This window comes from Pelobates fuscus, chromosome 12 (assembly GCF_036172605.1).
Source record: "Pelobates fuscus isolate aPelFus1 chromosome 12, aPelFus1.pri, whole genome shotgun sequence".
In the NCBI taxonomy this organism is placed as follows: domain Eukaryota; kingdom Metazoa; phylum Chordata; class Amphibia; order Anura; family Pelobatidae; genus Pelobates; species Pelobates fuscus.
Window position 1 is genome coordinate 18,808,146 of NC_086328.1, and position 25,257 is coordinate 18,833,402.

At 39.8% G+C, this 25,257-nt stretch overlaps 1 protein-coding gene across 1 annotated transcript in view; it reads right to left on the bottom strand.

Annotated features, from left to right (window-relative positions):
- ZNF536 (zinc finger protein 536) overlaps nucleotides 1–25,257 on the bottom strand; it is a 456,445-nt gene that overhangs the window by 378,870 nt on the left and 52,318 nt on the right. Inside the window, exons 2-3 of the mRNA XM_063437911.1 lie at nucleotides 4,028–4,110; nucleotides 1,904–1,993 (exon numbers count right to left, since the gene is read on the bottom strand). The gene's annotated coding sequence lies outside the window, so the exon portion shown is untranslated. The remainder of the gene's footprint in view (nucleotides 1–1,903; nucleotides 1,994–4,027; nucleotides 4,111–25,257) is intronic.

Sequence of the window (25,257 nt, forward strand, 5' to 3'; positions counted from 1 at the left end):
AGTGTGCATAGGTGAGCAGTAACTGGCATATGCACTATGCATATGCACTAACTACAGGATCTCTAGTCCTGTCTAGCATTTCATGTATACACATGCCAGAACATCGTACAGATTAAATTGAATCATTTAACCACAGGGGGTCCAGTCAGCCACACGTTTGTGGATGATATGCCCACTTTAAAAAATTTCTGAAAAGCCCAATAGCTCATCCTGCCTGTTGCAGCACTCCCCTCCTCCCTCACATACCCGTAGTGACTATATAAAGGGTGCTAAATAGCAGCAATGTATATTAATGTATATTGATATATTGCACTTCCCTTCTTGACATGAATATGCCCCCCCCTCCCTCCCACAGAAAGCATTATAACACTGGGCTGGGGAGAGTCAATTTCATTACATTTGTTAAATAGGAAGAGAAAAAAAAGCACGGAAAAATACTAATCCTGTCTTTCAACAAAAATGTTATAGGAAGCTATGAATTTGGTAGATCTGAATAGGATGTTGGTACATGTTTTACTAAGGTAATATAATGGCAGACTATTATTAGATCACATTAATCATTACTGTGCCAAAGGCACTGACAGGCTCGCTGAATAGGATTGAAAGGGTTGGTAATGGATATAAATTATCCATTGTGTGATAAAAGGATTTTTACTAAGAAGGTAGGAATAAAACAGCAAATTTCAAATCTGACTGCTGTATAAAACTGGAAATAAAAGTAGCCCAGACTCTGGGAAATCCGCATATTCAAGAGGTAAGCACTTTTCCAACAAGGTGGTCAATGGGCATATAAATTGTACACTATGCAAAATTAACTTCTTGACGCATAATGCTATCAGTTTGTAGCAGCAGCTATTCCATCCAGGAAGTGATTTTCTAAATGGCAAAATCTCTTTAGCACAGTGACACTGTGTGAAGTGACAGGGTACTAGTTTCTCAGTGTGCCAGCTGCCACCTTGCTCGAAGAAAATTCCTGTGCTGTTAAGCAGATATATCCCGCTCCTCGTGGCATTGATCCTGAGACGTTCAGTACCACGTTTACTCGGAATTCACAGTTTGCTGAAAGCATGGCCTGGGGCAGGCCCTGAATGGAGCAATTTAAATGCTAAAATGTGCAGACAATGGTAGCTGGTTGGCTTGTAACCTTTAAGTTAAGATTTCATTTTTCTGTCACTCTGAGATTTGACGTATTTAGAGGCTTAAGGTTATGGTTCAGTTAGATACGGGGGGGGGGGGGGGGGACCAAGAGGACAGTCGCTATATTTATGGCTTACAGGACAGTTTTCGAGATATTATATCCTGGTATAGAGAATGTGTTTCTGCAAAAATCAATTAGAATGTTGTAATATATTTTATTGTAAACAATATATGAAAGCTCATCAGACAATACATCTCTCTTATTGTCTCTAAAGTCTATCTTGTTTCAATGAAAGTTTCATTTTGATAAAAATAAGATGGGCTGATTATTTTCTTTCCTCATAAGGCATCACACAATTCAGATTTCTACATGCATAAAAAGACAAGTCATGCTGATTTGCTTCAACTTACCCTTATATGTTTCCAAGGTTAATTAACGGACTAACAGTGAGTTGGGTAATCGACCTTCTATATATTTTCCAAACCTAAACGTATATTCTTTCTGAGGGAAATTACTATTCTCGGGGGAATATTCATTATTTTTCAATGTAAAATGCATTATGGGAATATTATTGTGTTTCTCAATGTGGTGGCCTCTAAACCTCAATGACTGGTTTGTGAATCAGCGCAACAGAAAATAAATTGATGTATTCCAAGTAGTTTAAAATAAAGTTCAGTGTAAGTTACCAGTAAAGTAAACTGGAAAAAAAATCTAAACCATATATTAATTGTCAAAATATGTTAACTAAAAAAAAGCCAGACTTACCAGAAGATATAAATGGAACCCTCAGAATGAAACTTTCAGATCTCCTTCACTTCTGTACTACTGAATGTAAAGAAAATATAGAAATTCATTCTGGAATAGAGATTAACAGAGTCCAATTAGTGTCCCTCGTTTGCAATCTCCCGACAATGCACAGAATGCCACAATTCTATCTTCAAACACAGGGCTAGTTCTAGTAATGAACGGGTTAAACTCGGATACTAAACACCAGGGCAGCATTTTCTTGTACGTAAATAATTAGAGTATAAAATATAATAAAAGGTGTACGGTATGAAACGGATTATAAGGAAGGACAATCGCTAAAAGAAAATCGGCTCCTATCACACGTACACTGCACTTCATTTCCATGTTTTTAACAAGACCCATATTGTTTGAAAGATTCCCACACAAAAATACCCCCTGCTGATAGAGCCCAGCTGCCATGGATTAAGGAGGCTGTACTTGGCCGCGGCGGTTGCTGTGAAGTACCGTGGATGGTGTCAGTCAAAGATCTCTGCAGAATGCTGGACTCACCGCATCAGGTCTGTCTGAGCACTTGTACATGAAGCTAAGTACAGCTTTAGTCTATTGATATACAGCCCCCCAATGCATAACCCAATAGGACTGATCTCTTAAGGTGTAAGGTCGCTAACACGACGATTACAGTTTTAGTGCACAAATAAAAACATGTTTAGTGCGGATTTTAACATGCAGGCTAACATGTCAGGCTAAGGGAAATTACTCCCAACAAAAGTGACATCGTTTTATAAGAATAATTCTAGGACCTATTTAGTTCTGTTCTCAACGTCCGTTTGTTTACATCAAGATCAGGTCTTTGGCAAGGCACAAAAACTGATTTATGTTACATGTTAAAAAAAGATATATACTGGCAATGGAAAGAGGAAGGGTCCAAAAAGCTTAATAATGGACACACTGATTAAGCAGCATTTAAATAAAGGCCACTAGGTGACATATACTCACCCACTGCTCAACTGCCTCGGACAGTTAAATGGCTAAATTAAAGAGTAATTAGCAGTTCACAATCCGTGGATGTACCCCTCCACTCCAACTCAGCATCACAAATCCCATGGGGGTTGTAGAACAAAAATCCACTTTATTTTAGCGTATATCAAAGGCATATATGATGGTTAACAAAATGCCAGTACATCATTAAATTAGAAAGCAAAAAAATAAAAAGAGGAGGACAACAAGAACAAAATACATTATGCAAAAAAAATTACAATTTTACATGGTGATTTGTTATTAGCAAGTTTTTCACGCACTGATAAAGTATGCCATCACAAAATGTCAGCATCTTTATACCCTTGTTGTGCACAGAGAATACTAAAATCTAAATTATAGTCCATTTAAAAAGGGGCTTTAAAAAGAGGCTCTACTAGATTGATACTAAATTAGGTTTCGTCTTGCTAACTGGGGTAAGTGTGTATTATGTTACAGCTTGGCTCTATCAGGGAATCATTACATTAAGATTAAAATCAGATTCTGCTTTGTGACATGGCACGGTTTTACGCATGCTCCATGCGTTTCCCAAACAGGAAGTGTCCTTCGCAAATACAACTTCCTGTTTGGAAACAGACATTTATGGCCTTCAATAACTACCAATTAAAATTTGCCTTGGATACTTTTCAGTCTAAGAACATAGGAATTAAGCATATTTGAGGCCCCATAAGGAACAATACTTTACAAAGGACATTAGGTTAAAATGTCCCTTTAAAACCTGGACTGTATATTCTTATTTAGTGGTCCAATGGAGTGCAGCTCTGTCTAGAATCTGATATTTTCAGCTCTTATGATTTAGCCTATTCTTACTGTCAAATGCTGTTTTACTTAACGTCCCCCATTTGTAGAGGAAAAGAGTGGGCGAAGGATTGAGAGATTAAGAAATTAAGCATAACATGCTGTCTATATGTTGTGAAATAAATAATATTAACAGACTGACAGTTTGTTCATGTTCTGTTGATTAGTTTTGTTGATTAATGGAAATTTAGCTTTAAGATGGAAGTAAAAATAGAGATGTACATTCTAAGACAGGGTCTGTTTCTCTTGGAGTGAAATCTATTGCCCAGTGTTTAAGGGTAGTCAATTACTTTATAATTACTATCTGACCTGGACAGCCGGATGTCGTTCTAGTTCCAAGGTTCTAAGGAAGTTGCTTGGTGGGAACATATAAAGAGCCACTTGCAAAAACTCTAGAAAAGGCAAAAGAAATAAAAAAAGAAAATTATTTACAATATACAGAGAAAAATTCATAATAATTATGTTAATAGTAACAAGGCCACGTGCTACATTTCACCTGCTGAAGTTCATTATTATCACCATTACAACTTAAATTACAGGTCCCAATTTCAGCTAGTATGATTTCAGCCCATACTTGTTATTATTTATAAAATAATTCATGATGACCACTTGATGACTTTCCTATAGAACATTCCTCCGTTAGGAGTCAAACAAGTTTAAAACCCCTCTTCAGATATTCTAAAAACAGACGTTCATGCTTCCACATTAGTGAGATCATTTACGCCAGTGTTTGAACACAATCCACAGGCTGAGATAATCAGCTGACACTCATTAGCAATGAATTATGTCCAAATAGGGCAAAACATATATTTCTCTAATGTAGAAGAAGAATTTCCGCTATAGCTGTATCTGAAGAGGAGATCTGACAGGCAACAACTAGGAGACCCAAGTAAGGGTCACAGTATTCAAAAATAGCTTGACTCTTCTTCTAGAGATGAAACTAGTGAACTCCTTGCACTATAACCACTACAGCGGTCTTTAATTATGGTTCATTTATTCAAGCAGTGGATATATTTTTGGATAGTTGATATACTGCCATTATTGTAGTGCATCATCCCACCAAAACAACCACGTGCCCTGCAGGTTGAGGTCTTGGGTTCTAGTAGCCATTGCAACTTTTGCTGCAAATCATAAGGAGCCAGTAAATATTTTTTATTTTGTAATTAGTCAGGTAAATCGATATGTGTACATATTAATACACGAATATCATCCTTCTTTCTCCAACCGACAGCACCATAATCTACAAACTATATATGAATTGAAGAGCCAGTTACTTAGAAAAAGACAGTGGCATGTTGGGATATATACTCCAGACATGTAATTAAAGTGCAAATATCTCACGAAAATTTTCATAGAAACCCTTGAGCCACTTAAAATGTTAACACAACAAATAAACAGATCGCATGCTCCATTTATAAGTGAAATATTCTTGTTTATTCCTAAAACAGGATTGCTTTATGATTAGATCACACTGACTAAATAACTCGCAGGGTCCATTAACCTCATCACTGCCTTCAAAATAAAACATTAGTTAAAATATTGCAAGTGAGTAAACTAAGGATCATAATTCAAGTCTTCAAATACCTCCGAATAGTTCCATTTCTTGTGTTACATGAGCAGAGGTGGACTAATCAATGAATGGCAAATTATCTCTGCTCATGAACCCCCACCATCAGCACCGTGGGCGGCAGGGATACTTGAAGGCAGGAGCTGGTTACTCCGGAGGAAATCACAGTTTAGAGCCTAGAGAGGCAAATTTCTATTTTGTCTGTCCACCTGTTTAGGTTGTTAAGTGAATCCAGCAGGGAAGCCCCTTGCTGCACGCCTGACTTCTACATTCCCCACAGCTCATCCTCAGGAGACTTTGCACATGGCTGCGTTATTGTTATAGGCACTAAGTAAGCAGTAAATAAGGATTATGCTCCAGCATATCTAGTGAAATGCAAAGAAACAGCTGATACACAATGGTAAAGAGTGTGACACACAATAATACACACACACCCTGGCCTACCAAGAAAACCATTTATTTGTAAAGCACTAACGTACGGCATAGTCAATGCAAGGACGATTCTCCCTGTATAGCACTATAAAGAGTTTAAGTACATCCCATGTCCCTCTAGTAGAACCCTGACTGTCTTACAAATTGCAGCGTGCATTTTTGGCAGATTAAGTGGAAAAGAGTTCCATAATAGAACATTGATGACTCCTTTATAGTATTTCATATCTCAGTCTTTGACCATGTGACCCCCCCCCCCCCAAGTTTTCGGGATGTCGATAGGTGTATTTATGCTCCACTGTAGTGGGCACGTTGCTTCAGAGAATGTGGGATTAAAAAAGAATTAGACAAACCGTTTCTTGTATCCAGTGCTAGTAAATTCCCCTACAATATGCGCATGAAAGATACCCTAGAGATAGTTTGTGCACAGCTGGCCCTCTGTTGTTAGATATTACCTGCCCATCATACTGGCTTCAACAACACTGAGGATAAATCTCAATACATTGTATTGCTAAGATCAGGGGAGGTGAGAAGTGCAGACCACGTGATTCTTGTTTAAAACAGCTATACACACACTCCTATGTAATGAATACCTCCAATGATCTATAGAGAGATGTCTAATTCCCCTTATACCATTTTATATGAAACAATGAAAACGTGCATAGTTTATGGCAGGGGTAGGCAACTTTCAGCATTCCAGATGTTGGACTACATCTCCCATAATCCTTTTATAGGCAACATTTAGGGGATCTGAGACTGTGCATATGGGACAGGAAACTTTCTGAGGTGCTACTAGAGGTGCTCAAATTTTTTTATTTAAGTAGGGACAGATCAAGATCAAGATTCAAGACTGTGAAGTCATCTTCACTACGTGATTATGCTAAACTAAACAGACCCCATCCTTCTCCAAACACTGTACACTATTCTCTAATTTATAACGAACCCAATAATTTCACAGCAACAAGAAAGGTATTAATAGTCATGCATTTGGATAATGATGTGAAGAATTCACAAAATGTTACACTTGGATCCCATTTAAAATTAAAATGAAGCAGACCTGGGGTTTAGAGCAGTTCACATAATTCATGCAACCTTTAAAAAACAAACAAAAAATACAACACACAGACGACATTCAAAGCCATGTACTAAAAAAACTATTCCCTTGCTCCTCGGGTAATTCTACTGGATCTCATTGAATTTGGAATCCCTGGTAAATGATTTGGTAAGGAAAGCCGTAGAGTGTCTGTTTCTCTGTGCAACGACAGCCATTTGTGTCTTATTCCTCATCTGATCACTTGCTTGCAAATACCCAAATGTGTACTTCATGCCCAGTCATGCTAATTTGTGGTTTCTTGAAGCACCATGTTAAATAACTCAAGCCCCTAATTATGGCAGCATGCTACTCTGGTTATGGGTCTCAGATCACTTCCACTTCAACTTGGCCCCGGAATAAATTGCCTTATAAGAGCCATGTCTGTAAGACAACAATCATCAATCTCCCATATGAAACTTGGTGCTGCTTCATAATGTTGCACAGGCTCTTTCGGCAATCAGTAACTCTTAGGGTAATGACACAGTCAATGTGTGACTAAACAGCTAAATGTGGATCAGAATGACCAAGAGTGCGCAATCCGTGGTGCCCCTAGGCTCGATTTACTTAATGAACCCATAGGCATAAAGCAGAGATGGACTGGAAGAAATATGATTGCTGAATAGCTTTTCATGCATGGAAGACTATAGAACAGACACAGAAATCGAGCAAATGAATGAAAATGTAATAAATTATAACTTGGCTGTGGCGGCTTGCATCTATCCAATTCTAAAACTGCCCAGGAAGCAGCCCCTTTTTCAAACAGGTGAACCAGTCCCATGATTAGCGCAATTTATGCCTAATTGACCTGGGGTTGTAGAGAGCCTTGAGTAAACACACCAGCTCTTCTTCCAGACCCATCGGCACGCAGGACCACTGACTTACGTTTCCCTTTATCTACATCACTTATATATGACCAAGTGACCCTGACCATAGACTGTACATATCCACAACAAAATCTCTAGATGAATAAAGCTCAACCCCCAACTAAGAACTAGCTTTCCATGATACAAAAGTCAGACTTACATTAAATTCACAATCCTTCCTAGTTTTAGTTTTTTTTTACAAGCAGGCCCAGCAACATTGAAAAAGCTCTTTGGTTAAGAAACCCCCAGAAAATGTAAATAAACCATTGGCTTGTATAGAACCCATTTAATATTCTGTATATAGAGCAGTTCTGAGTTAAAGTTCCTTAACTGCTGCAATGCCCATGGAAACCAATGGAATGTTTCTGCTCCCATTTTCAGTACATTGCTCAAGAATTGCTCTTTTTACGAAACCCCACATTCATTATATATATACTCAGGGGTACAGAATCCACGTTTTAGTAGGGACATTGATATGCCTTTGGACACCAGCCCTAGCTCCCAGTGCTATACACACCTATACCATACACCTATATAAGACAAAAAAAAACACAAATGAAAGGTGAGGAACGACGTAATTCTGCTAATATATGTTACTATCCCTTTAATAAACACATCTTCCTGCACATTAACAGTGTTGAAAATTCAATTGAAACTCTTTGTCTGCTGTCTGCTTACTCTAAAGATGGTCTTTCTTAAACAACAGAGCACCGAGGAGTCGTTAGGACTCTCTTCATTACTTCAAAAAACCAATCATTAGACACCAGAGTATATACGTAATTAGAAAATCACTTCCTTTGCAATCCAAGCTAAGTAGTTTACATACTGTAATTACAGGGACAAAATCAATTTTTAATCATTTCACTGATTGGGCTCATCAGCACTGTGGGAACATTGTAACCTGCTTGTTGTGCAAAAGCAACATCTGGGCTCAAACAATTACCCTTTGTTTGTTACAGTATTCCTTAAATCTTTTTCCGTTTTTTTTTTTTGGTTGAGAAAAAAAAAAACAACAACAAAAAGATAAAAACACATAAGGGCAAAATATTACACGTGCTTGTCCTTTACTTAGCAATGGCACTAAGTATAACTTGGGAGGCGTCTTATGTTCCTTCCGATCTCCAGTTTAATATTACACTTGGTAGAAATTTTATTTTGCTTTTTTTTTCTTTCTTTTTTTTTTTTTCTTCTTCAGTAAAATAAAAGTATCTGATTGTTTTAAAGATGTAGTCAGCTGGCTAATTGTTCTATAGCTAACACATGGTATTCAAACAACCCACACATTACAAAAGCTCATCTGGAATATAATGGACATGTATTACTGCGCTGGGTTACACTTTTCTAATATAAATGAATGGATTTTATCAAAATTAAAAGGGAAATTCAGAGAGGCTGAGGATGTGTGAAAAATAGATGGTATGAATTGGCAAGGCGAGCCCAAGCATTTTGTTCTCCTAATAGGAAATGACCTCATTTACACTAGGGTAATAATTAGCACCGCTTCAATGACAGTTAAGAAAAAAAAAAAGTTTTCAGCATAATAAGCTCGAATCTTTTGTTAAAAACTCTGCACTGACTATTAACCCTCAAGGAGGAACAAGACTATTTGTTAAAACAATAAGGCAACTCGATGGAAAAACCTCTGTACTAAAGGTTGTTTTAGGTTTTAATACACAGTCGCCTGACCACGGACAAATTTAAAAAATGAGCACCCCTCAAACGAACAAAAAAAAAAAAAAAAAAATATTTTCATAATTATCATAGATACAGGGTTCATAATCATTATGCAAATATTCCTTGGCTAAAAACAATACTCATGATTAACACTATAAAATATGCCAGTAACTAAACGATTTCAATTATAAACTGGACAGGGTTAATCATTAATATTAATCTACTAAGCTTGCACAGGGCCTAGAGAAATTCCTATACTTATAGAGTGAAGTGGTGATAGTATTGCAGTGCTGTCCCTGAAATTGCGATAGCATGCTAGGTTGGGTCCTGTTACAATTTCCCATGTTTATGAGTGAAGGCATGATATTCTGCTGGTGCCCTACCTGTTACCCTCACCTATTACTAGTTCACAGACTGATGTCATTATTTTTTTGCATTTATCCATCGCCAACATATTCTGCAGTGCTTTACAATTATAGAAAGGGGATAGTATCCTAGTGCTGTCCCTGTTACCCTCACAGATTCCTGGCTCCCAGACTGATCTATTATAGTATCCTAGTGCTGTCCCTGGTACCCTCACAGATTCCTGGCTCCCAGACTGATCTATTATAGTATCCTAGTGCTGTCCCTGTTACCCTCACAGATTCCTGGATCCAAGACTGATCTATTATAGTATCCTAGTGCTGTCCCTGTTACCCTCACATATTCCTGACTCCTAGGCTGATCTATTATAGTATCCTAGTGCTGTCCCTGTTACCCTCACAGATTCGTGGCTCCCAGACTGATCTATTATAGTATCCTCGTGCTGTCTCTGTTACCCTCACAGATTCCTGGCTCCCAGACTGATCTATTATAGTATCCTAGTGCTGTCTCTGTTACCCTCACAGATTCCTACTTCCCTGACTGAACTATTAGAGTATCTTAGTGCTGTCTCTGTTACCCTCACAGATTCCTGACTCCTAGGCTGATCTATTATAGTATCCTAGTGCTGTCTCTGTTACCCTCACAGATTCCTGGCTCCCAGACTGATCTATTATAGTACTTTAGTGCTGTCCCTGTTACCCTCACAGAATCCTGGCTCCCAGACTGATCTATTATAGTACTTTAGTGCTGTCCCTGTTACCCTCACAGATTCCTGGCTCCCAGACTGATCTATTATAGTATCCTAGTGCTGTCCCTGTTACCCTCACAGATTCCTGGATCCAAGACTGATCTATTATAGTATCCTAGTGCTGTCCCTGTTACCCTCACATATTCCTGACTCCTAGGCTGATCTATTATAGTATCCTAGTGCTGTCCCTGTTACCCTCACAGATTCCTGACTCCTAGGCTGATCTATTATAGTATCCTAGTGCTGTCCCTGTTACCCTCACAGATTCGTGGCTCCCAGACTGATCTATTATAGTATCCTCGTGCTGTCTCTGTTACCCTCACAGATTCCTGGCTCCCAGACTGATCTATTATAGTATCCTAGTGCTGTCTCTGTTACCCTCACAGATTCCTACTTCCCTGACTGAACTATTAGAGTATCTTAGTGCTGTCTCTGTTACCCTCACAGATTCCTGACTCCTAGGCTGATCTATTATAGTATCCTAGTGCTGTCTCTGTTACCCTCACAGATTCCTGGCTCCCAGACTGATCTATTATAGTACTTTAGTGCTGTCCCTGTTACCCTCACAGAATCCTGGCTCCCAGACTGATCTATTATAGTACTTTAGTGCTGTCCCTGTTACCCTCACAGATTCCTGGCTCCCAGACTGATCTATTATAGTATCCTAGTGCTGTCCCTGTTACCCTCACAGATTCCTGGATCCAAGACTGATCTATTATAGTATCCTAGTGCTGTCCCTGTTACCCTCACATATTCCTGACTCCTAGGCTGATCTATTATAGTATCCTAGTGCTGTCCCTGTTACCCTCACAGATTCCTGGCTCCCAGACTGATCTATTATAGTATCCTCGTGCTGTCTCTGTTACCCTCACAGATTCCTGGCTCCCAGACTGATCTATTATAGTATCCTAGTGCTGTCTCTGTTACCCTCACAGATTCCTACCTCCATGACTGATCTATTAGAGTATCTTAGTGCTGTCTCTGTTACCCTCACAGATTCCTGACTCCTAGGCTGATCTATTATAGTATCCTAGTGCTGTCTCTGTTACCCTCACAGATTCCTGGCTCCCAGACTGATCTATTATAGTACTTTAGTGCTGTCCCTGTTACCCTCACAGAATCCTGGCTCCCAGACTGATCTATTATAGTACTTTAGTGCTGTCCCTGTTACCCTCACAGATTCCTGGCTCCCAGACTGATCTATTATAGTATCCTCGTGCTGTCTCTGTTACCCTCACAGATTCCTGGCTCCCAGACTGATCTATTATAGTATCCTCGTGCTGCCCATGTTACCCTCACAGATGCCTGGCTCCCAGACTAATCTATTATAGTATCCTAGTGCTGTCTCTGTTACCCTCACAGATTCCTAGCTCCCAGACTGATCTATTATAGTATCCTAGTGCTGTCCCTGTTACCCGCACAGATTCCTGGCTCCAAGACTGATCTATTATAGTATCCTAGTTCTGTCCCTGTTACCCTCACAGATTCCTAGCTCCCAGACTGATCTATTATAGTATCCTAGTGCTGTCCCTGTTACCCTCACAGATTCCTGGCTCCCAGACTGATCTATTATAGTATCCTAGTGCTGTCCCTGTTAGCCTCACAGATTCCTGGCTCCAAGACTGATCTATTATAGTATCCTAGTGCTGTCTCTGTTACCCTCACAGATTCCTGGCTCCCAGACTGATCTATTATAGTACCCTAGTGCTGTCTCTGTTACCCTCACAGATTCCTGGCTCCCAGACTGATCTATTATAGTATCCTAGTGCTGTCTCTGTTACCCTCACAGATTCCTGGCTCCCAGACTGATCTATTATAGTACTTTAGTGCTGTCCCTGTTACCCTCACAGATTCCTGGCTCCCAGACTGATCTATTATAGTATCCTAGTGCTGTCCCTGTTACCCTCACCGATTCCTAGCTCCCAGATTGATCTATTATAGTACTTTAGTGCTGTCCCTGTTACCCTCACAGATTCCTAACTCCTAGGCTGATCTATTATAGTATCATACTGCTGTCACTGTTACCCTCACAGATTCCTGGCTCCCAGACTGATCTATTATAGTATCCTAGTGTTGTCCCTGTTACCCTCACAGATTCCTGGCTCCCAGACGGATCTATTATAGTATCCCAGTGCTGTCCCTGTTACCCTTACAGATGCCTGGGTCCCAGACTGATCTATTATAGTATCCTAGTGCTGTCCCTGTTACCCTCACAGATTCCTACCTCCCTGACTGATCTATTATAGTATCCTAGTGCTGTCCCTGTTACCCTCACAGATTCCTACCTCCCTGACTGATCTATTATAGTATCCTTGTGCTGTCCCTGTTACCCTCACAGATTCCTAGCTCCCAGACTGATCTATTATAGTACTTTAGTGATGCCCTGTTACCCTCACAGATTCCTAGCTCCCAGACTGATCTATTATAGTATCCTAGTGTTGTCCCTGTTACCCTCACAGATTCCTGGCTCCCAGACGGATCTATTATAGTATCCCAGTGCTGTCCCTGTTACCCTCACAGATGCCTGGGTCCCAGACTGATCTATTATAGTATCCTAGTGCTGTCCCTGTTACCCTCACAGATTCCTGGCTCCCAGACTGATCTATTATAGTATCCTTGTGCTGTCCCTGTTACCCTCACAGATTCCTGGCTCCCAGACTGATCTATTATAGTATCCTAGTGCTGTCCCTGTTACCCTCACAGATGCCTGGGTCCCAGACTGATCTATTATAGTATCCTAGTGCTGTCCCTGTTACCCTCACAGATGCCTACCTCCCTGACTGATCTATTATAGTATCCTAGTGCTGTCCCTGTTACCCTCACAGATTCCTACCTCCCTGACTGATCTATTATAGTATCCTTGTGCTGTCCCTGTTACCCTCACAGATTCCTAGCTCCCAGACTGATCTATTATAGTACTTTAGTGATGTCCCTGTTACCCTCACAGATTCCTGGCTCCCAGACTGATCTATTATAGTATCCTTGTGCTGTCCATGTTACCCTCACAGATTCCTAGCTCCCAGACTGATCTATTATAGTACTTTAGTGATGTCCCTGTTACCCTCACAGATTCCTGGCTCCCAGACTGATCTATTATAGTATCCTTGTGCTGTCCCTGTTACCCTCACAGATTCCTGGCTCCCAGACTGATCTATTATAGTATCCTAGTGCTGTCCCTGTTACCCTCACAGATTCATGGCTCCCAGACTGATCTATTATAGTACTTTAGTGCTGTCCCTGTTACCCTCACAGATTCCTGGTTCCCAGACTGATCTATTATAGTATTCTAGTGCTGTCCCTGTTACCCTCACAGATTCCTAGCTCCTAGACTGATCTATTATAGTATCCTAGTACTGTCCCTGTTACCCTCACATATTCCTGGCTCCCAGACTGATGCCATGATGCTCATTTTCTTTTGAACCATGGTCTATTTTATTGTTCTGTCTTTTACTTGTTGTTAATTCCTGTTGGAGCTTTATAAATTAAATACATTATCAATGAAGTGGTGTGGATGGAAAGGGGGTTATGATAATTATGTGGATAATTAGCCATAAATTATGAAAGATAATAAAATGTTCTTTTGCACATTGCAGATACCAAATATGCAAACAAACACAAATCCAAGTCACATATATGCCAGCCTGCAGTAGCAAAAATAAACTAAATAAAATATAAGATGCTAATGCCATGTATGATAAAATAAGAAACAGCCCAAATTACCACAGAAGTATAAGGCGGCCCTCTTATTTTCAGTAACAGAAATATAAAATTGAAGTCATTTATAGACTGATCCATTTATGAACGTCAACCTATTTTATACCACAAGAGAGATTTCAATTTGTGTAGAAACCTGGCATAATGGACTCCATAAATAAAGGCCCAAACATACTCATTAAAACTCCGTGGCTGGGTTTGAGAATTTCTAAACTGATATCATAATTCTGCTTACTCCTCCTTTATTCTCAAAATTATTAATTAAAAATGGTTTACTCTTTCCAGGCCTCCTGAATATATAATTGACCACGGCGTTAATTATTATTAAAAAATAAAAAATAAAAAAAAAGCAAGTTGCTGTTTCAATATTTTTTTACCATAAAGATGGCACGTCCCATCCAAACCTGGACAGATTAAGACAAATATTCATTTTTAAGCCCGAGTCCTCATCCGGTACCTGCCGGGTTAAGTTAAATGGGTATGGACCGCTTGATGCTGCCAGTTCTCCCATGGACCTTTAGATCACTTCTGCCGTTTTGTTTTTATTACTTCTGCATCACTCCGTCCATGTAAAATCTGCTCAGAGAAGGAAGCATTGCTAGCGTTCCGAATAATAGATCTTTCAGAGGCTGTTTTGTTGGCCAAGTTTTTAAATCAATGCTATTGTTTGCAATAGGCACCTACAGTTTTTTTTGACAGAGATTGTTCAATTCTGCAAAAACCTAAATTGACGCCTTATAAAGTGCAGCATCTCCCCTGCCTCTCCGGCAATGCAAAGGTTAATGAATAAAATACATGAACCCAAAAAAAAAAAAAAAAATGCAACTATGTCAAATACTAAAGAGCTACTTTTAATCAGTGGATGCTGTTTTTAGATGTGCACACCCCAAACATCTGCTATACCCTTGCTTACAGTCAGCATGAACATTCGCAAGTACTGCTTTTTCATAAACAAGGCAGCTATCTTTAAGAACTCCGCATTTAGATTGTCTCCACCCTTCCAAAAAGACAGGTGAAAATCTAAAATACAGCACTGTGACATCCGACTGAAGAAATGTAATAAGTATTTCCTTTACAGTATATTATCCATGTGATTGCTTATTTTCTCTAAGTCTGAACAATAATAATAATACAGATTATTGTGCTTTGCTGCCTGAGCAAAATGTGAGTTGTAACCAGAAAATCAGAAGTGTCAGGTGTCTGAAGCTGTGGTTCGAAAACACGTAAATAAAATGCTAATATTACAGAAAAACATCAGTCGGCAGTAATTATAGATGGCATACATTCTAATTATGCATAGGCACTAACACATAATACAACATGCGCGTATAGCACACATATAACATTCAAAATATATGCTTTGATGCTACAATCTGCAGGTTTAGTCTACGATAAGATATCATTGCTTTTCTTATTTTCTTTGTGCGTGTTACATTGTTTGTGCATCTTAATAATATTAGCACTAGCTGCAGATGAGATTATACAATAGCAGTTATAATAGAATACTATAAATATAACTATTGTAGACCAGGGCTATATACTGGCAGCGCATAATGTAACATCAGTATCCATAATCCATTTGTATTTTTGCCCACAGATGAAGAAGCTTTAGATAATATTGGCTATATTCCCACAGCAGCTACAAAATGGTACGTACTAAAAGGCACAAAGAGGAATTCAGAAGGCACACACAATACATCTGTCTTTCAGAATTCACCAAACATTCATTATTCAGATTTTTATCATTACCTGTCTCTGCTTCTATTAAACAAAACTTTATTCTATGAATGTGCTATAAAACTTAAAATTAAACCTGTTTCAACTAGGGCCCGGCAAATTGTCTATACCTCCCTTCTCCCCCCTGTTTCTTATTTCCAAAGCAAGTATTTGGGTAAATGTTAGAATGCTTGAAAAATGCTTGAAAAAAAAGAAATTATATTTTTATCCATATATTTACATCTGTATAGTAGCATTAACCCCTTCACATCCATTTTATTTTTTTTATTATTGAAAACGGAATTATAATATTTACTTCGAATATGGGCTAAAGCAGGCTTCCAAAATATAGTAAAAGGATATTGCATGTGTGGTGGATAAGAATGGTAAGTACCGTGTATTTGTAATTGAAGGACGGTTCTAAAAATGGCAGTAGAATGCAAACATAACCACAGAATGGTAAAACACCCAAAACCGTATAGACAGCAGCCTGGTCAATACCAGGCACCTGTTTCTAAAAGGATACTGCGGAACACATGTAACGCCTCAACATGCAGAGTCCACCCTGTTCTCCATTCCTGTGAATGCTGTGCAGGAGTCCTGAGCATATTGAGCCGTCCATGTATTTTGTGCAATGCAGAATGAGATGACATTAATTAAAGATCCTTGAGGAATGACAACAAAATTTGTATTTCAGCTTGATGATGACCAGCACTGGAGCAAAGAGGGAGGTAACACAGTTTTTACATTATCTAAAATGTGAACCTTGTAATAAAGTAGTAGGGCTGCCTAATATTATCTTAAACTCTAGCGTCTAGCTCTCTAAATCTATTACTTGTTCCAAGCTGCTACTTTCTGTGACTTCAAGCTTTAGCGCCAGATTCAATCTCTGTAGTTCTAGACTTAATTTCGTTCTAGGTCCATTCCCAAATCCCAGAGTGAATTGCTCCCTGGTTCCAGGCAGGTGATCTATTTAGTTATAGGTCTTAGCTTCAGTTTGGATTTGGCTCTAGTTCCACACTGGGGATCTGGAATGGATTTCTCTTTTGATCCAAGCTCTAGAGTCAATCTCACTCTGATTTAGGATTGAACTTCTGGCTCAATGTATCTTTGGTCCATGCTGGATCCCCTGACTCTTGATCTCAGCTGAATCCCTATATAGGGTATATAGGTCCAGGCTAAATCTCTATCTAGGTCCAGGCTAAATCTCTATCTAGCTCCACGCTAAATCTCTATCTAGCTCCAGGCTAAATCTCTATCTAGCTCTAGGCTAAATCTCTATCCAGCTCCAGGCTAAATCTCTATCTAGGTCCAGGCTAAATCTCTATCTAGCTCCACGCTAAATCTCTATCTAGCTCCAGGCTAAATCTCTATCTAGCTCTAGGCTAAATCTCTATCCAGCTCCAGGCTAAATCTCTATCTAGGTCCAGGCTAAATCTCTATCTAGCTCCAGGCTAAATCTCTATCTAGCTCCAGGCTAAATCTCTATCTAGGTCCAGGCTAAATCTCTATCTAGCTCCAGGCTAAATCTCTATCTAGCTCCAGGCTAAATCTCTATCTAGCTCTAGGCTAAATCTCTATCTAGCTCGAGGATACATCTCTATCTAGCTCGAGGCTAAATCTCTATCTAGCTCCAGGCTCAATCTCTATCTAGCTCCAGGCTAAATCTCTATCTAGCTCCAGGCTAAATCTCTATCTAGCTCCAGGCTAAATCTCTATCTAGCTCCAGGCTAAATCTCTATCTAGCTCCAGGCTAAATCTCTATCTAGCTCCAGGCTAAATCTCTATCTAGCACAAGGCTAAATCTCTATCTAGCTCCAGGCTAAATCTCTATCTAGCGCCAGGCTAAATCTCTATCTAGCTCCAGGCTAAATCTCTATCTAGCACAAGGCTAAATCTCTATCTAGCTCCAGGCTAAATCTCTATCTAGCTCCAGGCTAAATCTCTATCTAGCTCCAGGCTAAATCTCTATCTAGCACAAGGCTAAATCTCTATCTAGCTTCAGGCTAAATCTCTATCTAGCTCCAGGCTAAATCTCTATCTAGCGCCAGGCTAAATCTCTATCTAGCACGAGGCTAAATCTCTATCTAGCTCCAGGCTAAATCTCTATCTAGCTCCAGGCTAAATCTCTATCTAGCTCCAGGCTAAATCTCTATTTAGCTCCAGCCTAATCTCTTGTTTCAATCTAAATCTCCCTATCTCTATGCTAAACTCAGAACCACCTGATGATGACGACAGGTATATTGAGCAGAAAAGGCTCAAGAAACAACATAACGCAAATGTAAGTATGTCATGCACTAAACGGAATGAATATTTATGTAAATGTGCTGTAACACTGACTCTTGTGTCAAAAATGAAAGCTGCCATAAATCTGGAAATTTTGATAGATCCAAAAATAAATCCTTTACCACTGCTGGGGACTTTATTCTTTTCTGTCCCAAAAACAAAGCAAGTCAGGTGAAAGCTGTGTTAGTGTTAACCCTTTAAGGAGAACATGCACAGTAACATATCTTGCTTCGGTGCTTGGCAAGTCTGTCTGGAAGCCCAATGGTTAATCTACGGGTAAGCCAGGTGCTGTTTTTGCAAATCTATGGAGCATTGTGCAAGTGGCCTGCATCACATTTCTATGCCACGCAGAGATCTCTTTCCAGCAGCGAGACGGCTAAAAACAACAGGAGCAATAATTGACTAATCAGAGTCACTATTAGAAGCACCTGGCATGTTTCACAACTGCACGTTCAGAACAAAAAAGAAAGGATTAAAAAGAGACAAGTGGGAGACAAGCTGGCATTAACTAACAGATCCAGAGCAGTCAGAGGTGGCACACGCACCTCCCAAGGCATAAAATACTCTGTGTGACTGACCCCAGAGACTGCTGGATGTCCACTACAGCTTTGGCCGTGGTGACCGGTTCATGGAGAGGTGTCTTAGTGTCAGGGTGACTCCAACGTGGAACGCTACCTGTAGAGTGCTGGGAACATCAATGTTTTTTTCACTTTCAGCATAATTTATTTTCAGTTTCACAGTCAATGATCATTTCTGTTCACTAGTTCCCGAATTGGTTAAGCAAGAGAATGCATTAAAGAACTGTAAGCCTGCTTGGGGAGAAAAGTATTTATTATAAAAATATTTTTATTGCTATACATGTTTTCTTCTCAACACATTTTGTTAGTGAGATATCAACCACTGACAATACTCTGTTCAATTAATAAATCTCTGTTTTTTGTTTTTTTATAAAAGAAAAAATGTTGAAAGAAGGAGAAGCCTTAAGGGGACACTTAAAGCTGGAGTTGATACACTCTTTAAACCTACTATATAGATAAATCCATAACATATATTCAAAAATAACAAATGAAAAAAACTACGAGAATTTCACATTTGAAGATGCTGCATTTGCTGCAAATCGTCATGCTATACAGCTTCTGCAGTGAGCTGTTACCAGACCAGGAAGTCACTCAGATAATCACAGTACTCTCTTGATGAGCATAGCAGACATTTCTGGTTGCTGTAGATCAAATAGAAGCTTTATGCAGTGGAAACCTAAAAAAAAAGTCATTACATCTGTACAGCAGGGTGTTTGGTGCAAAAAAGACTTTATTAAAAAAAAAAAACACACACCAAAAAAAAACAAAAAAAAAAACTGCCAGATGAAACCTTAGTACATATGACACCTACCATGTGGGAGCCTGCATAGCCTCATTACATTTATACTCAATATACTCTAAAAACAAACAAACCTGAGAATATGAGTTTAATGGCTAGTCCAATTTTAATTATCTGAGCCATTGGGCCCACAGACTGCCAACTTATCAAATAAAAAAAAAAGGTAGCAGCTGCTGCAGAAGCTCTTTCTATTTGAACTATTTTGGCCTAAAACGGGAAATTCTCAAAGTCCATTTTCTACAATTCCCCATTTAATAAACCTGCATTTTTGCCCATCCACACCATTAATAAACTAGCCTTTATAGGATTAAAGATGTCCTGTTATTTGGGCATATATGATTATGTCACACCACAAATAAAAAAACACAAGCCTTGCCTCGCATCAGAGCAAATATTAAAGGTTTACGCCAAGCACCATGATCATTCTTTAAATTTGAAGTGGTTATGGTGCCTGGAGCCTTTATCTGCAGCATTCTGCTTTGAAATGCTGCACATGCAGAGTTTAATCCCTTTGCTGCCAAAGGTGCAACTCCACCCCCGGCAACATCATAGTAGTGTCACCCGCCTGCCCAGAACTTCTTTCGTTGCCAGTCAGCTGACACACTCAGCCAACGAATGTCGACCCACACAGTTTCTGCAGCTCTGCAGGAGCCGTAAGTGCATCATTAGACCACCGGGGAACATTAGAGCAGAGTAGGGACCCAGTTAAAGGGGCAAACCTTTACTAAACATGTTGCCCAATTAGGAAACCCCGGGCAGGGTACTCTTGGCACCATAATCACTAGAGGGACCTGTAGTGGTTATGGTGCTTGGAGTAACCCTTAAGTTGTAATCGGCATGTTTTCTTTCTTTTAAATCAGTGGCATGTCATGAACGGGTACGATTCATTGGTGGCAGTTACAGGTGAAGTTTACTGTGAGGTGCCAAAAGATAGCGCTCTTCCTGTTACCAAATTATTACTACCATAAGCTAGTGCACAGACTGACTGAGGATAATAGCAGTTGTAGCTAAATAAGTGCTCAGGATTTATTTTTTTTAGCAAGTGGCAGTTTAAAGATGCCACCGATAAATAGGAGTATTTTGAAATAATAAGGCTCCCTCCAGATAAAATTGGATTTTAAATAATCGTATGTCATTTTGTTTATTTATACATTTTCAAATCAATCCATTTTGCCAGTGTTATATTGTTACAGTTCGACTGTAAATTTAAGCATTCAGGAAAAAGCAAGGAAATATACTAAATTGTCCCAATGTCGTACAGTGCCAAAAATAATCGGAGATTGTGCGTTAATATAGTGCGCCTGATAAACAGGTCCTTCAATGATCAAGTAAGTTTATATTCCCTCTCTTCCGACATGTAAATTACAAGATTTGCGGTTGACTTCATTTACTCATCTTAATTTCAATCACATTTTGCAAGATTCAAATCAGCAGTAATTATTTTCCATTTTACAGTACACCCTATATTCATGCTGTGCATACGTACGGAGGTAATTATGGGAAAGGCAAAGCTATAGATTCATTTAAAGAGACGCAGATTGGATTAACCATGAACATGCTTCGTTTTTAATTCAAAGACAATGGGCGTTTTTGTAAACAATACTGTGTTGGTTACAGAGGGGGCTGGTGGTAGATACTCTTGACTGTGATGGAGATGTTTCTGTCCCTGATGGTGACAGAAGATATACTCCATCCTGCATTAGAAATACTCCTGCCTGTGATGGTGACAGAGGGTGCCTAGTGGCACAGATACTCCGGGCTGTGAGGGTGACAGAGGGCGTCTGGTGACATGGATACTCCTGTCTGTGATGGTGACAGATGGAGCATGGTGACGTGGATACTCCTGCCTGTGATGGTGACAGATGGAGCATGGTGACATGGATACTGCAGTCTGTGATGGTGACAGAGGGTGCCTAGTGGCACAGATACTCCGGGCTGTGAGGGTGACAGAGGGCGTCTGGTGACATGGATACTCCTGTCTGTGATGGTGACAGATGGAGCATGGTGACGTGGATACTCCTGCCTGTGATGGTGACAGATGGAGCATGGTGACATGGATACTGCAGTCTGTGATGGTGACAGAGGGTGCCTAGTGGCACAGATATTACAGGCTGTGATGGTGACAGAGGGGGACCGGTGACACAGATACTCCTGCCTTTAATGTGACAATGGAGGCCTGGTTCTAGAGGTAGGCCTGTCTGTGATGGTGACAGAGGGCATCTGGTGACATGGATACTCCAGGCTGTGATGGTGACAGAGTAGGCCTAGTTGTAGAGGTACTCCTGTCTGTGATGGTGACAGAGGATGCCTAGTGGCACAGATACTCCTGCCTGTGATGGTGACAGATGGAGCATAGTGACGTGGATACTCCTGCCTGTGATGGTGACGGGGGCGCCTGGATAAGCGGATACTCCTGTCTGTGATGTGACAGAGGGCGCCTGGTTAAGCGGATACTCCTGTCTGTGATGTGACAGAGGGCGCCTGGTTAAGCGGATACTCCCGTCTGTGATGTGACAGAGGGCGCCTGGTTAAGCGGATACTCCTGTCTGTGATGTGACAGAGGGGGTTTATAGTTAGAGATACTCCTGACAGAGGTGACCAACAGATGCCAACAAGTTTTAGCCATTAAAAATGCTTTCTGTGTTTTATTGTTCACAACATTATTGGTCTACCTCTAAATATATCTTTACCAAACCCTATTTTTGACAATTGTTTATGCCATTAAAAGCAAGTATTTATATGTTTGAATTGTTATTGTTGATTAAACTCTGATTATTTTGAGTGCTGGAAACTTCACAAAAGCGTGCTTAAATGGGACAAGGATTTTAACCTATAAAATTGGTTCATCTCGATATACTTCAAAGGCCAAATTAACTAGGCTGTGCTATACTCTACCCTCCACCAGTCTCACACTATCATTGACTGCGCATATCCAGTCCCGCCCTCTTCTCTACAAGTATCAGGTCATACAAATTAACTAGGCTGTGCTATACTCTACCCTCCACCAGTCTCACACTATCATTGACTGCGCATATCCAGTCCCGCCCTCTTCTCTACAAGTATCAGGTCATACAAATTAACTAGGCTGTGCTATACTCTACCCTCCACCAGTCTCACACTATCATTGACTGCGCATATCCAGTCCCGCCCTCTTCTCTACAAGTATCAGGTCATACAATTAATCAACATCAATTAGTCTCCTCACTGGATACTCTGTGCTGTACCTCTTGTGTAATTATATCCCACTTCATTAAGACTATATGATAATAACAGACCATCATTGTGTCTCGTCCCTGTCATAATAAAGTTCTGTGTATGTTTTGACCTCTAATTGTACAGCGCTGTGTAATATGTTGGAATTTTTGGGGGGAGAGTTCTATTCTACCAGGTAAAACAATTGTCAATATGTGTTTAACCCTTTCAGCTCTTGCTACTGACTGGCTGGGGAGAGAGAGATCATCAGGCAGGTTGTGTGATCTGTCAAAGCCTTAACAGCCCTTGCAAACAGCCTGTTCACACAGTCTGCATCACTTTATGGAAACGGGAGAGAGTATTGCAAAGCATTGTTTCATCGTGAAAATAAAAAAAATATATATAAAATAAAATCTGCATTTTAACAGCTACCATATAATTTGCGATGCATTTGGAAACGGAGCTACAACTGCAGATTCAGACCATCAGTCAGATAACACACCAAACTGTCACATGATTCGCCGTCAGCCTAAAGATGTGAATATATTGCCACAAGCTTTGGGAATAATGGGTGCACCTGTTAAGAGTGTCACCTCTGTTTGCTAATTGTCTCCTTGAGCTACATTTTACTTCTAACGCATTTATTTTTTGACAGGCAATGTCTATTTAGAAATCACATTACTTCAACTGCAATTGTTCTTTTGTCTATCAAATAAATGAAGTGTTGTTACACAGATTTCAGGATCTGATTAGGAGAGTAATGTGCCCCAGGAAGGTCAACAATCAGTTATTACCTGATGGAAAAATGACAGGTAACCTGCATTGAAGGCAGTTTTCTGTATGGGGGTCATTTATCAGAGTGCGATGCGCGCCTCGTGTGCTGAGACGATGACATAAATTGTATTTGAAGCATATGGCAGAGAAGGAAACTTGTATCAAGTGCAACTGCTCCCCAAAAAACTAACATAGGTCACACTTAATATATACAAAAGCACAAACCTAAGATGTACAGAGAAAAAGATACTCTAGTACATAAAGGTACACTAAATTTTATTGTAGTGATTATGGTACATACTTTAGGTGCCCCCCCCCCTTGTTCACTGTAAATCTGTTCTCGAACAATGCGACAAATAAAGTCTTCAGCTCCTTGCCGCCCACATAAGACGAAAGGTTCCATCCTATATTATCTGCCCTACACAACCTAACGTGGGGGTCAATGAAAGGGTGTAAGTGCTGGGGAAGCTTAGAACTTTGACTGAGAATTGCTCTTATTTGTCTGGTTACAATTACGTGTTTGATAGTCCACACATTGTACAGTGCTACGGAATTTGCTGGCGCTATATAAATAATAAAGTAATAATAATAATTATGATATGCACAAGTATCTAGACAAACATATATCTATCAAATATTGGAAGGTGTGAAGATGGATGGAAGGGGAGTGGGGTTAAAGTGGGGAGCAATGCACATAGTCATGAGGTTCACATTCAACCCCACTAGTAACGTAACCAAGACTGGCCATGGACGCGTACGCGCACTGACTTAATGTAGCACAAGAACATTTGATACAGTGCTGTTGATGTGAATATGGGGACTTCTCTCTGTGGTCCTCCCTCTAGGGTTTGATAAAGGCATCAAACAGTGTCAAACTGTTGCCACCTGTCATTCTGATGGTTCAATAAAAGTTCATTTGAAATTTTTATTGGAGTGCTGACAAATTCTGCTTTCCTCACCTTTTATGGATGGTATGACAGAGATCTTAAATTTGGACCATCATGCCGGATCCAGGATATTTAGGAGGTAATGTTATATATATTGTATGTTAATGTGTGGTTCTTTATGTCATTGTGTGGCTCTCTAGCGTTAAGGGGTGGATTCTATTTGTTTCTCAGATTGCTATATAAAACCTCCTACAGGCCATGGTTCGATTATTGAGTCCGGTCCTTATACCTGCCTCTATCTTTTCTTCTATGGACATGGGTCCCACCTTCCGCTACGTACTGTGTTTGCTTCCCACCTGTTCTAGATCTCTTTGTTTGTCATACGGATTACAGATATCTCACTCTGACTGATCACCCAGCAAAGACCCTCTGCATTATAAAACGGACTCCTCCATTTACCTTTAGGATTGCTAACTCCCTACTCCGGTATTCTCATTTTAATGTTGAGAAAACATTATTGTTTAACCCCTTAAGGACCAAACTTCTGGAATAAAAGGGAATCATGACATGTCACACATGTAATGTGTCCTTAAGGGGTAAAAGTAAAGACAACCTATTTGAGCTTTTTCTTCTCATTGCTTACTGAATGTACAATTAATATAGTTTATATTTACTGTAGTTTTGTATTGTTCTCAATTCATAACACCTTTAATGGATTATCTGACAGGTAACCATTTTCCCCCCAAATCTGTGATTTTGACATGGCTTGCAATTAGGATCTGAAATCACCACAACTTGCAATTTAACAAAAAGACTCCCTGGTGATGTTACAAAAAGCTGCTTTTTAAATTTGGAC